Source organism: Chiloscyllium plagiosum, chromosome 22, assembly GCF_004010195.1.
Source record: "Chiloscyllium plagiosum isolate BGI_BamShark_2017 chromosome 22, ASM401019v2, whole genome shotgun sequence".
Lineage (NCBI taxonomy): Eukaryota > Metazoa > Chordata > Chondrichthyes > Orectolobiformes > Hemiscylliidae > Chiloscyllium > Chiloscyllium plagiosum.
The window spans coordinates 36331338-36344066 of record NC_057731.1 but is presented as its reverse complement, the minus strand read 5'-3'; the positions used below and the strand labels follow the sequence as shown (position 1 = coordinate 36344066).

General features: G+C 43.1%; 1 long non-coding RNA gene across 1 annotated transcript in view; it reads right to left on the bottom strand.

The window, feature by feature from the left end:
- The window catches only part of LOC122561212, a 124266-nt gene extending 113276 nt beyond the window's left edge, over positions 1–10990 (bottom strand). The window contains exon 1 of the long non-coding RNA XR_006314945.1: positions 10713–10990. This is a non-coding gene — a long non-coding RNA (uncharacterized LOC122561212). The remainder of the gene's footprint in view (positions 1–10712) is intronic.
- Between the last annotated feature and the right edge of the window lie 1739 nt (positions 10991–12729).

The following is a 12729-nucleotide window of genomic DNA, read 5'->3' as shown; positions in this document are numbered from 1 at the left end:
ACTGATGAAGTGGATTGGCCATGTTAAATTGCCCATAGTATCCAGGGATATGCAGGGTAGGTGGATTAGCCATGGTAAATGCAGGGTGGGGACAGGTGACTTGGTGGATGCTCTCCAGAGGTTCAGTATGGGCTGAATGGCTTGCTTCCACACTGTATGGATTCTATGATTCTATGTTTTGGACAAAGTTCAATTGGAAGTAAGATTGGTTGAATTGCTTGCCCTGTTCAGAGACAATTCAGATCCCCTGTGGAGGATGGCTCTGAATTAGTGGAAATCCCTGTTGACAAACCCATGAAAAGCCAATTGGTATTTGTCAATGTGGTAAAAATTTAGCACATTACTTTATTGCTGGGAGCAATATCAGGTGGGCTTGTTTGGATGAATGGTCTGAATCCTTTAGGGCCTTGGATAGAGGTGAGGGAGGAGGTGTGGGCGCAGGTTTTACAGTTCCTGCGGTGGCAGGGGAAGGTGCCAGGATGGGAGAGTGGGTTGTAGGTGGGCGTGGACCTGACTAGGTAGTCACGGAGGGAACGGTCTTTGCGGAAGGCGGAAAGGGGTGGGGAGGGAAATATATCCCTGGTGGTGGGGTCTTTTTGGAGGTGGTGGAAATGTCGGCAGATGATTTGGTTTATGCGAAGGTTGGTAGGGTGGAAGGTGAGCACCAGGGGCATTCTGTCCTTGCTACGGTTGGAGGGGTGGGGCACCTCCACCCTCAGACCCCACCGCTCCAACCGTAACAAGGACAGAATGCCCCTGGTGCTCACCTTCCACCCCCCTGGTGCTCACCTTCCACCCTACCAACCTTCGCATAAACCAAATCATCCGCTAACATTTCCGTTGTAGGGGGGCGCGTGGTCAGGTCCACGCCCCACTACAACCCACCCTCCCATCCTGGCACCTTCCCCTGCCACCGCAGGAACTGTAAAACCTGCGCCCACACCTCCTCCCTCACCGCTATCAAAGGCCCTAAAGGAGCCTTCCACATCCATCAAAGTTTTACTTGCACATCCACTAATATCATTTATTGTATCCGTTGCTCCCGATGCGGTCTCCTCTACATTGGGGAGACTGGGCGCCTCCTAGCAGAGTGCTTTAGGGAACATCTCCTGGACACCCGCACCAATCAACCACACCGCCCCGTGCCCAACATTTCAACTCCCCCTCCCACTCTGCCGAGGACATGGAGGTCTTGGGCCTCCTTCACCGCCGCTCCCTCACCACCAGACGCCTGGAGGAAGAACGCCTCATCTTCCGCCTCGGAACACTTCAATCCCAGGGCATCAATGTGGACTTCAACAGTTTCCTCATTTCCCCTTCCCCCACCTCATCCTAGTTCCAAACTTCCAGCTCAGCACTGTCGCCATGACTTGTCCGGACTTGTCCTACCTGCCTATCTCCTTTTCCACCTATCCACTCCACCCTCTCCTCCCTGACCTATCACCTTCATCCCCTCCCCCACTCACCTATTGTACTCTATGCTACTTTCTCTCCACCCCCACCCCCACCAGCTTATCTCTCCACGCTTCAGGCTCTCTGCCTTTAGTCCTGATGAAGGGCTTTTGCCCAAAACGTCGATTTCACTGCTCCTTGGATGCTGCCTGAACTGCTGTGCTCTTCCAGCACCACTAATCCAGAATCCATCAACGATAACAGCTGAGTGTCTTGATGAAGCTGAGAGATCAATATCAACTGAAACTTACTTTTAACGTAGGCAAGGAAAAACATAATGGAACAAAGTGGTGCCTTTAAATAGGAAATAGCTCAGATCCATTTGAGATACACTGCATTTGCATGAATACATTAGTACACTATGATCCCGATATCATCATATATAAATGAGGGCATTAGAATGACAACCATTTTACACGCCACATGGAACACATTGCAACAAGAGGGAAAGATGCACAAACAAGACGGTACTCCCTTGTTGATGACAGAGACAGATGGACAATGAAGCAGATAAAAGGTTCATATGGCAGACTGAATAGAGGAAATGAAAGGAGAAATAAGAAAAATAAGGAATGAGAAGACGCTGGCAGTTAATATAAAGGGGAATTCTAAAGTTTTCTCTCAGCATATAAATAGTAAAAAAAGAGTGGGTTGATTGGAGGCTGAAAGAGGATTGGAGAACTGAAAATTCTGTATCTTTCAGAAGTTCTTTGTAGTCAAGATGAGACTCTCCCTTACATATGTTTCAATAAAATCTCTGCTTGCTTGAACTGCACAGACTCTAGAATGGTCATTTATTTCACAAAGGGAAGATGCAAAGGCAGTAGAAATAGTGCAGTAAAGATGTACAAGACGGTTCCAGGGATCAAGAACTTCAGTAATGTCGACATATTGGAGAAACTGGGGCTGTTCTTTCTCCAGTAGAGAAGACCAAGAAGATATTTGATAGAAGTGTTCAAAATCATCAGGAGTCTGGGTAGATAGGGAAAAGTGTTCCCATTAACAGAAGGTTTAAGAACCAGAGGGCACTGATTTAAGTAGATTAGCCAATGAAGTAATTGTGACATAAGATGAAAAAAGGGTTTCCACAGCAAATGTTCAGGATCTAGAATACATTGCCTGAGATTGTTGTGGCAATAAGTTCAATTAACAACTTCAAAAACTAATGGAATAATAATAATTTGCTGGCTTACATGTCAAAGCTGGAAGAGTGGGACCAAGCGAGTTGCTCTTACAGACAGCCAGCATAGACATAGTGGGTCAAACATCCCCTTTCCATGCTGTGACTAATCTTATGATTCTAGACCACAGTACAGCAGATTAATTCACTGAGCTACCTGGGACAAATGATCATACTGGAAATCTATTAATATGTTCAGACAGTACTTTATTTGATTAGAAACATGTGTGGAACTGAAAAGCCTATTAATTTCATCATGTATGAAGTGATCCTGTTTAAACTTGCAAGTTAATATTGATATCATAACAAATAAGTGAGATATCACATGTTATTCTAAGCATAACTACGAACAGTGATTTACAGGGATCAGACAACAAATTACATCTCCTTATCAGAACAAATGCTGGAGCTTAATTATTGCTATTTACACTTATGCTTTTCCTGAAATAAAAATAAACAACATAAAACATTGCATCTTGTTACATTAAATCACATTGTACATGGCCAGTTGGGATTCCTCTTGAAAGTAAAGGGAGAGGTGCTGACATAATTCTGAGTGAGTTGATGGGTCCAGAAACTTATACTGTCTTGGATGCAAACAATGAAACCCTTTTAGTGAGTTATGCTTAAACATTTTTGATTATTACGTATCATGAAATCAAAATAATGTACTTTAATCTATTTAGTAAGTACGATATTGGTGTGAGGTTGAATTCAAGATGTGATTCAAACAGTTTTGCTATACTCAGTTCATCAAAATACTGGCATAATTTAAAAGAGTTCTAGTGCATTTCTTTTGAGACTGCTTTTCCCCAAAGGAATAGTGCTGGCATCTTGAAAGTTGGATTATGGTGGCTCCTGAAGGTGGCCCGTTATCACCCTCATCTTGTTAGGTTATCTAATGAGTACAAACCATGTCAAAAGTTAAGAATGTTAAAGAAAAGATTGAAGGAACAGGAAATTAAAGGACATGAAATTGGGTGTGAATATGGGATTTGAACAGCTGTTCACATGGAGAGAAAAAGCTGACATGAAATGGTGGGGCTGAACAGTTTATTCCAATGTTGTAATTTCTCTGTAATTTTATATACATAACTTATTCTTATGAAACAAAAGATAATTAGTGGTAGCTTTATGCTGAGCTACTAGTGTTATCCTTATAGACACTGAGTATTTATTTACATAGCAGCAATTGGCCATCCAGCCCAATAAAATGTTTATGCTCCACCAAAGCCTCCTCTAACTCTTTCTCATGTCAGCTGCATTTCAGTTGGTAGCACTCTTGCCTTTGAGTCAGAAGGTCACATGTTCACGTGTAACTTCAATAATGTGAGCAATAATGTGAGCAAAATCTAGCCTGATGGCCTCAATGCAGTACTGAGAGGGTACTGCACTGTCTGCAATGCTGCTTTTCAGGTGAGCTGTTAAACTGAGGCCCTGCCTTTACGTGGATGCAAAAATTGCCCCGGCACATTTTCAAAGGAAAAATAAGGGAGTGATCTTTGATGTCCCAGACAATATTTATCACTAGATCACCATGATGAGAACAGATTATCTGATAAGTAGCATATTTCTGTTTGTGGATGCTTGATGGGTGCAAATAGGCTTTGTGCTTCTTACATTAAACAGTGATTAATTTATTGGCTGTAAAGCACTTTGCAACATCTGGAGATCATGAAAGATACAAGATAGTCTGAGCCATCAACAGATATTTCTATTGTTTTCTCACTCACATGTTTAGCTAGCTTTCCCAAATACCCAGTTATCTCTGTCTCAAATACTTCTCATGTTAGTTAAGTTCACATTCTATCCATGCTCTGAGTGAAGTCTCTCCTGGATGCCCTACAGGTCTATTACTGACTATATTATAGCTTTGGACTCTAACTGGAACTGGATCAATTGCCTTCTCAGACAGAAGCCAATTGATTCAATTCTAACAACCTGAAAGACCTTTTAAAAATCTGATTGATAGCAATATCCGAAATGAAGACTCCAGCGAGGTTTCTGAGACAAATAGGATAATGATTCACTGTAATCCCTTTGCAAACAGCAAATGTTACAGATGGTAATATTTTATATTTCTGCCTGTAATTTACTGTTTAATGAACAAACATTGAATAGATTGAGTCTTATATTCATTGGAGTCAAGAAAAATGAGGGATAAATTCACTGAAGCACTTAAGATATTGAAGGAACTTGACAGGGTAGATGCTGAAAGGCTTGTTTTCACTGGAGTTTGGAAGCATGAGGAATAATTTGAGGTTTTGAATGGTCTTGGTAAGTTGGTCATGGAAAGAAGCTTTCTCTATGCACGAGTCCTGAACTGTGAAATTAAGGGTTGTCCTTTTAGGTCGAAGATGAGAAGAAAACTATTTTCTCAGATAGTTGTGCAACTTTGGACCACCACCTCAGAATGCAGTGGGGGTAAGATCATTGAATAATGTTTGGGCAGAAATAGATAGATTCTTGTTAGGCAAGAAACTCGAGGTTATCAGGAATAAGTGGTAATTGATAATCAGGGATAAGTGGAATTCTGAACTCAAACTGACCAGCCATGATCTTAATGAACGGCACAGCAGGCTTGAAAAACGAAATGGTCTGTTCCTGTTCCTCTTTGAATGTATCCAATCACAGATTGTTCCTGAGGCTAAGCCTCAGAAGAATGGCAGCCCCACAGGAAGAGTTGGGTGCAGGCCCTTCTGCAGAGGAGGTTTGGGAATTAGACCCTGAAGCAGATACATTTTGCATTGTCTCTTCAACATGTGTGATATTTTAAATGTTAAAGCATGGCCACAGCTGGATGGCCAGCTATGTGGAGGGAAAACTGTCAGCTATGGCCCCCTGATTCTGGTTGGGTGGAGTTTTTGGCAGAGGCCTAGCTGGCCCACTGGCATCCTCCTCTGCCTACACTTGGGCACTGAATTACGTAGGTTGGCTCCTCACTTTTTTCTCCAATGAAAAGCCATTTTCTCAATGAAAAGCTGATTTCACTCAGCCTCCAGCAAAACTACCAGAGGTGGAAAAGCTTCAATTATGAGGTCACTTCAGCACTTCCTGCCATTCTCACTGCAAGCTGTGGAACCAGGATGAGTCTGCCCACCACTTCAGGTGGCTGGCTTTAGTCAAACCTAAGAGATGCTTTTGTCAACATATGACAAGGACGAGGAGTTAAGATGGTGTGTTAAAGGGTTTGGTTCATCCAGACCTACTTTCTGGGAGGATGTGCAATTTTCAATAGAGTTTGGGCAGCATCTAGTGATGCTGGAGAACTATCACTACCAGCTGTCGGTTTTTCTCCATCATGATCAACACAGTACTGTCAGTCAAATTTAACTAGTGCATGCTCCATGGAAACACCTCCGCTAACCAGACTCCACTTGTCAACCGATCAATTCTCTCCTCTTATACAGCATAAACATTGTTTACCCTTTTCATTGGCATTCTTGCAAATTGTCCTGACGTGTGCAAGTTGAACAGTTCTGTTTTTTTTGTATTTAGCTAAATTCTATACTACCAAATACTTATTTATTTCATCGTAAAACATTCAAAAGCATTCATCATAATTTTAAAAATTTGGGGAATGCATAGTACTGATGTCATTGCAACAGTAATCCAGAGATCTAGGTTGGTGCTCTGGGGACCTGGGTTCAAATCCCACTATGCCAGCTGGTAAAATTTGAATTTAGATAGCAAATCTGCAGCTGAAACCTAGTTTTGGTAATGGAGACCATGAATCCACAGAGAATTGTAAAAATGCATCTAAATCAGTAATGTTCTTCCAGAAAGGAAATCAGCCATTCCTGACCTGGTCTGGCCTACATGTACAGCAATATAGTTTACTCTTAACTGACCTCTGAAATGGCTGAGCAAACCATTCAATTCAAGGGTAATTATGAGTGGACATGAAATGCTGGCCTTACCAGTTACAGTCATACCCCAAGAATGAAAAGAAAATAGTAGTTTCTATTTATTACTCTAATCAGTACTTTGCTCATATGTACCACATTGGCTTTAAGCAGTTATATTATAAATACTAATTCTTCTGCTGACAAAGCCAAAAATGTTTGTAGTTTGGAGTTTTCACAACAGTATCAGCAGTGCTGTGTTGACAAGAGCAGATAACTAGATCTGATTGAGCTATAGCTGTCACAGCACATAACAGCTGGCATAAATATGAGCACAAATTGATAAATCACATGGTTAACATGTTTTCAGTTAAGCTCCCAACTATTTACTTTAGTCAGAAGGAGTGGGATGGTTCATCCTCCAGAAATTCTCCAAGGATGGTGTCAGTGCTGCTCCTTACTTGACCTGACAGCTGACATATTTAAATGGCAAAGGAATTGACTCCTTCATTTTTCCCTTCTCCTCAGATGACCTTGCCAGAGATTGGAAACATTTAGTCCCAGAAACAGCCCTGTGCACAATTGATAATAAAGATTTGAAGTTTCCTACTTTGCGGACCACTAACTTCGAAATCAACGAGAAAATTATATTCGGTAAAAGATCATATCTCTCCCACTTGTCACTTACACCCGGATGAAACATATTAAACAGACTCCTGTCTCTCCCACTTATAATTCTCATGGTTTTCTGAATGAATTCAATTTTTCAGATAAACAGGAACAGAAATTACACAACACCCAGTCATTCATCTACTTTAGCCATTGGGGAAGATTTGCATTGCAGTTCTCTCTGCTCTCAGATGTTTGGATCATTGCAAATATTTTGTTTGTCTGATGAAACCTAACAACACTAAGAATTCACCAACAAAAGGAAAGTGTGCTTCAAGATAATCTTTCTTAGATGGTTGCAAACAAATGCTCATAGTCTATTTACCTGGAAAAGGATGCCATTGCTCAGCCTGAATTGATCTCTGATAACCCACTGCGCTACCATCATTCTCACACATCATCAGTGTGACTCACAGTGTGAACAGTGCACATCTTTGTTTCCAAACCACTCCTGAATCTTTGTTTGCTTGTGAAACAGAATTGATTTGAGTTGCAATAAGACTCTCAGCTCCACTATGGGGATTGAAAGCAATGTTGCTGTAGGATTTCTGAATGCATGACTGGGATCATGTTAACTGGCATAGCTCTGTTGTTCTATCAACAGTCCAGTCAGAGACACAGTTGAGGTAGCACAACCCAGTGAACAGCTAGGATTCATAGAAAACAGGAGCAGGAGTAGGCCCTTTGGCCCTTCAAACCTGCTTCAACATTCAATATGATCATGTCTGATCATCCAACTTAGTGTCCTGTTCCTACTTTCTTCCATATCCTTTAAGCCTTTCAGTCCTAAGAACTATATATCTCCTACTTGAAAACATTCAATGTTTTGGCCTCAACCACATTTGGTGGTAGAGAATACCACAAGCTCACCACTCACTGGGTGAAGAAATTTCTCATCTTAGTCCTAAAGGGTCTACCCTATATCAGTAGATTGTGTTACTAAGTTCATTACTAGGAGAAAGTGAGGTCTGCAGATGCTGGAGATCAGAGCTGGAAATGTGTTGCTGGAAAAGCGCAGCAGGTCAGGCAGCATCCAGGGAACAGGAGAATCGACGTTTCGGGCATAAGCCTGAAAGAATATTCCTGAAGAAGGGCTTATGCCCGAAACGTCGATTCTCCTGTTCCCTGGATGCTGCCTGACCTGCTGCGCTTTTCCAGCAACACATTTCCAGCTAAGTTCATTACTACCCCATCATTGGGAACATCCTTCTTTCAGTTAGCTTGGTCAGTCCTGTTAGAAATGTGTAGGTTTGCAATGAGACGCTCCCCACACACACCACAAACCCTCATTCTTCTAAAGTCCAGTGAATATAGTCCTCACTGATCCCTTCTTGCTTCATTCATAAGTCCTACCATCCCAACAATCAGATTGGTAAGCATTCATTGCACTCCCTCCATAGCTAGAATATCCTTCTTCAGATAAGGAGACCAAAACTGCGCACAATACTTCAGGTGTGATCTTGCCAAGGCCTTGTACAATTGCAGCAAGACACCCCAGCTCCTGTACTCGGATCCTCTCACTATGAAGGCCCACAAACCATTTACCTTCTTTGCCACCTGCTGCATCTACGTTATTACTTTCAGTTACTGGTGAACAAGGATACCCAGCTCTTATCGCACCTTCCCCTTTCCCAATCTACCACCATTCAGATAATAATCTGTCTTCCTGTTTCTGCTACCAAAATAGATAACCTCACATTTATCCACATGATTCTTTATCTGCCATCCAGTTGCCCACTCACTCAAATCAGACTGAAGCATCATTGTACCCTGTCATGGCTCACCCTCCTACCCAGCTATGTATTGTTTGCAAACTCCGGAGATATTACATTCAACTCCCTCATCCAAATTATGAATATATATTGTGAATATCTGGCATCCAACCATGGATTCCTGTGACACCCCATTAGTCAGTGACTACCACTTGGAAAAATACCTGTATAATCTTACTCCTTGTTTAACATCAGCCAATGTCTATCCACGTCACAACACTACCCTAATCCCATGCACTCTAATTTTACATGCTAATCTCTTTCATGGGACCTTATGCAAAGCCCTCTGAAATTTCAAGTAAACCACATCCGCATGAGCCATCTTATCAACTCCACGACTTACATCCTCAAAACATTCCAGTAGATTGGTCAAGCATGATTGCCCTTTCATAAATCCTGGCTGACTTTATAATGGTCGCTAGCATTTTCCCCACTCACTGTGTCAGATTAACTGGCCTATAATTTCCTGTTTTCTCTCTACCCCTTATTTAATTTGTGGAGTTCCAGTAGCAACCCATAAATCTGTAGGAATTGGTCCAGAGTTTGTAGAATCTTGGAAGATGACCAACAATGCATCCACTATTTTTAAAGCCACTTCCTTCAGTATTCTGGGACGTAGATTATTGGGCTTGGGGATTTATCAGCGTTTACTCTCACTGATTTCCCCAACACCATTTCCCTATTCATATTGATTTCCTTCAATTCCTCCCTCTCACTACATTCCCGACTCCCCAACATTAACGGGAGATCATCTGTGGCCTCCTTTGTGAATGCAGAACCCAGGTACGCCAGCACTTTGTTACCCATTAGAACTTCCCGTTGCTGACTGTAAGGGACCTCCATTTGTCTGCATCAATCTTTTTCCTCACATACCTATAAAAACTTTTGCAATCAATTGGTATGTTTCCGCAAGCTTACTCCTATTATATTTCCCTCTCTGAATCAATCTCCTTTGTTGAAATCTAAGCTGCTCCAAATCCTCAGGTCTGCTGGTGTTTTTCTGACCAATCTGTGCCTTGTATCGAATACTATCCCGAATTCCCCTCATTAGTCATGATCGAGGCACTTCTCCCGTTTGCAGCAGACAGGAACAAACTATTGTTGCGATTCCTCCATGCATGACATAAATATTTGTCATTGCCTCTTCACCGTCATTCATGAAAGCAACGCTCCCCAATTTATCAGGGGGCAGCTCGCATCTCACTCCTTTCGTAGTTTCCTCGATTTAGATTTGGGTCCCGAGGAGCATCAATTCACAAACGTTCACGTCCACATCAGTTTGACAATCCCAAAGTGAAAGGAACACAGTCCTTGCAAGTTGTACCGGTCCGTGGTCTAGCCTCGAACGTCACTGACGTGCATGACACTTCCCGCTCGGAGTTGAACGAATTGCTCAAAATTCCGTTGACCGTCAACGGAAAGGAGTTAAAAAGCAAGCTGGCCCCCCCCCCCCCCCCAACGGACTCCTATAACGGACCTGGGGAAGTTTGGGTCCAATCTGCAAAGTGACAGGGCATCAGCGCCAGGCAGCAAAGAGCGGAGAGTCCAGGGGAAGTGAAGAGCCAATGTAGCCCTGACCTTTCCTCAGACACTGGAGGGTAACCCTCAGCCCTGAGTGGGCTCTGCTCTGTCAGGTACAGCTTGGGGGCTGCCCTCCTCGGGTCAGTGACGAAAGGGAAGGCGGGGAGAACAGATCCAACGAGTACAGGAGTTAACAGGGAGGGGGGAAAACACACTGTAAACCAGCCTGGGGTCAAAACAAAGTCGATCAGATCGCACCCTCCACTCACTTACCTTTGCTCCTATCCATGTGTAAGGACTAGATAGAGTCGGGGGGCCCTTGAAGTGCCTTTTTGTGTGAGCAGCGATCCCAGATAATAAAACGCATCAGAATGAGTGGTGGGCTCCTGTCCCGTGCTGTCCCAGTGCACGCACTTGTACCAAATGCCTTCCTTCATTCAGTGGAGACGCTGCGCGGAGCCTGAACAGCCCCGCCCGCTGACGCTGGTTCCTTCAGCTTCACTGACCGTACTCCCAGCCCCAGCCTCCGGCCGCCTCCGTAGATAGCACTCTCCCAGACTTTTAGGGGCACATCCTCTCCCCTGCCCGCACTTTCAGCAATTTCCGCCGCATCTTATTCGCTGTTAATGCCTCAGGATCTCATAAAAACAACAAAGCAATGGGAACGCCTGCATTGCTAGCAGAGGGATTGAATAGAAAGTTTCGAGCATTGTGACTGTGCTGTCAGTGCGGTTTTCCCCATCTCTTTAAAGCACCATTTAGCGGGGTCGGTCGACATTTCTCACATTACAGAAACAAATGAGCGGATTTTTTTAAAAAAAACTTTAATGTTGACAATTGTGCAATTGTTATTGCAGTAAGTCAATACTTTGCTTTTAGTCACCAGCTCAATCAAGCTACTGGGCAAGTGAAATTCTGGTTTAATTACAGATCATTGAGGGAGTTTTTCTCAGTTTTTGGAGTTTGGGGGAGGGTGATACCATTATTCACTCCTGGGATATTGGCAAAATTGGCTGGTCCATCATTTATTGCTCATCTTCAGTTGTCTTTGAGGAGGCGGTGGTAAGGTGATTTCTTGAATTACTGCAGTCCATTGGACGTAAGTGATTTCCCAAACCTGTCCTCTTTTCCCCATAACTATAACTTCAGTAAACTTGAATAAGTTCTAAAGAAAGGTCATTGCCCTGAAGCAGTAACTCTTGTTTCTCACTCCGTGATGTCCCCTGATCTACTGAGAGTTTCCATAATTTTCTGTTTTAACTTCAGATTTCTATCTGTGTCCTTTTTATTCTGTCCACTTTGTTAAGGCACTCCTCAGTTCTGCACTGATACAATAGTGTTATCAAGCTGTAATTAACATTAGGGGTGGCACGATGGCTCAGTGGTTAGCACTACAGCCTCACAGCACTAGGAACCCAGGTTTGATTCCAGCCTTGGGTGACTGTCTGTGTGGAGTTTGCATATTCTCCCCGTGTCTGCATGGGTTTCCTCTGGATGCTCTTGTTTCGTCCCACAGTCCAAAGGGGTGCAGATTAGGTAAATTGCCCATAGTTTTAGGTGCATTAGTCAGAGGGAAGTAGGTCTCTGTGGGTCGCCTGCCCCTTTAGATTGAGAATGCAGTGGACGAATATTCTGAACAAACACAGGGAATACGAAGGAAAATCTGAGAGATGGAGAGATCCCAGCATGACACTTTAGAACTTCAATATTCCAAGTTGTGTCAAGGTGAGTATAACCCAGTCAGGAATGTTTTAGGAACAGAATGTTGGGTATTTAGACTGTCTTTATTGTGATTGCCATACAATCACAGCTGTATAGCTGCTCAGAGGGTCAGTGTGGACTTTTGTGCTGAAGGGCCGGTTTCCACACTGTAGGGAATCTAATCTTAACTTGAGTATTCCAATATGTCAATGTGAAATACACTATTTTTCAGTTGATTCCATACTCAGAACTGAGAAGAAGAGTACTGTGTTAGAAAATGTAATTGCAAATCTGAATTTCTAATAACCCTCAATTGCTCAGCTATTGATGTTCTGCCACAAACACTCACCAAGTTTGATCCCACAAGTGCTAGATTTGTTAACATTGGCTGGAGCAGGACAACTGAGTCTGTCATAAAAAGCAGTTGGAAAAAGAATGAGTGACAGCTGACCTCTACCCTGTCAAATCTCCTACAAACATATCTAAGCAGCCCTCTTGTGGTGCAGTGGTGGTGTCGCTGGGGTTGGGAGGCCTGGGTTCAAGTCCCACCTGCTCCAAATGTGTGTAACAATATTTCTGACCAGTATGT